We start from the raw sequence: 1,957 nt of genomic DNA, 5'->3' as shown, positions 1-1,957 counted from the left end.
TCCCAATCTAACAAGCATGTTCCCATCATCCTACCAATAGTCTCACCGCTATGACCTACAATTTGGATGAAACTAATGATCTTCTTGTGCAACTTCCAGTTAGCATCTATCCAATGTGCTGTAATAACCATATATCCCAACTTCTGAAGTGAGCTCCATGTGTCAGTGGTGAGGCAAACTCTGACTTTATTAACCTTGAAATAATTCTTCAATCTCTCTTTCTCGTACTCAAACAGTTCCATAACATCTCTCCGTACAGTGATACGAGATGGTATCTTGAATCTACTCTCAAGTACCCTGCAAAATTCTCGGAAACCTTCCCCCTCAACTATTCTAAAAGGCTGCTCATCCACTATGATGAATATAATCAATGCTTTTCTACACGAATCCTAACAAAAAGTTACAGAAACTAACTTTTCATCTTCTCCCAGCCTAGCAGGTTCAAAAGAAAGAGTCGACTGACCAGAATCCATAAGAATAAGATTCAGACACTTTCTTAAATGGTTATTCAAGGAGCCGGTCCCATGTGTAGAAGAGTCAGCTTTCATTCTCTGTTTACATTTATTGCAAGTTACCATTATCGAATGAGGAGGGTCCAGATCAACGTGATCCCATACCTATGAAGTTTTCTTCCGTTTCTTAGAAGCTGGTGCAGTGCCAGTGATGGTACCAGCATCGAAAACATTGGCAGCTGGTGCAGATGGAGCTTCACCTGTAGTTGGTACTTTTCCAACTGAACTAACTTCTGTAGAGGCGTTAGAAGATCTTGGAGGAGGATGTAGTGGTGGCAACAATGCATTTGAGTTAACGGAAGCCTGAATATAAACAAGGCAGAAATTCAAATCAGATAACATGTAAAAAAAGCATATCAAAGTGCATTCAAATACTACTTATTAAAAAGATAAGTAAAGTGCATTCAAATAATACTTCGCTTTTTAAAAAGATAAGTAAAGTATTTCTATACAATATCTCTAGTCCCTTCAAGTCATAGATTGGTGGATAATATACAGATACTAATTATTTTCGAGTTGGCTGGATGATAGATGATACACTTTATATGCACAAATAAGTATTCTGTAATTAAGGAGTAGATAAATTCACTGGATGTCCTCTCAGCTAGAGCTAATCCCATGAGACCCACTGTCTACACGTAGATATCCAAAGGTTGGAGTTTTATTGGAACATATCTGTCATTGTTTGACACTCACAACTATGAACAAGCCTATGTAAATCAGGTCATAATACTTAATAGATCAATATATTTAACTAAATATTGTGAATATCAGTTCACTGCTAAATCAACATCATCATTATCAAGTGTTATAATATTGAAGTTGGGTGCGCAAAAAAGAGCTGGATTTTAGTAAAAAATTGGTAAAAGAACGAATTGACACACTGGTACCAATCACTTGAACGAATTGGTAAAAGAAGACTGCAAATTTTAGAATCCTATTTTTCTAATTCTTGAGGAAAAATATCTTACTGGTGTTGATCCTGATTCCTCCATAGTTGAATCAAAGAAATCAACTTAATCCTGCAAAAAAACAAAACAAGCAAAATCAAATCATTTTAGTAAACCCTAGATTAAATATAAATCATGTAAATCAAGTAACCCAAGTTACATAAATATGATACCTCTTAAAAGAAATTAGATGTTCACTTGTTTATTTCGTCTGAAGAATGAAGATGATACCTTCTACTAGTAAACCCTAGCTAACAGCCTAACACTGACAGGTTACAAACTCATATGAACATATTTCTCCTGAGAAGAAGGAGGAGGAGAAGAAGAAGAATGAGGGGATGATTAGATTCTACTAGAGTTTAGAGATCACGATTCACGATTCATGATTTGATTTTTGATTTCTCCTAACTTTAGTTTCTGTTCTATGAACTGAAGAAGGAGGCGAAGAGATGTGAAGTGAAAATTAGGTCGACGAAATGTATACTTAGGTTATAA

General features: G+C 35.6%; 1 long non-coding RNA gene across 1 annotated transcript; it reads right to left on the bottom strand.

The window, feature by feature from the left end:
* Window positions 1-730: 730 nt before the first annotated feature.
* On the bottom strand, window positions 731-1,695 carry LOC113300425. Its single transcript, XR_003335788.1, has 3 exons — window positions 1,636-1,695; window positions 1,484-1,534; window positions 731-815 (listed from the first exon to the last, which is right to left on the bottom strand). It is a non-coding gene; the product is annotated as an uncharacterized LOC113300425 (long non-coding RNA).
* Window positions 1,696-1,957: the final 262 nt, after the last annotated feature.

Source organism: Papaver somniferum, chromosome 7 (genome assembly GCF_003573695.1).
Source record: "Papaver somniferum cultivar HN1 chromosome 7, ASM357369v1, whole genome shotgun sequence".
NCBI lineage: Eukaryota > Viridiplantae > Streptophyta > Magnoliopsida > Ranunculales > Papaveraceae > Papaver > Papaver somniferum.
The sequence above is the reverse complement of the archived record's forward strand: the minus strand, read 5'-3'. Positions and strand labels throughout refer to the sequence as shown.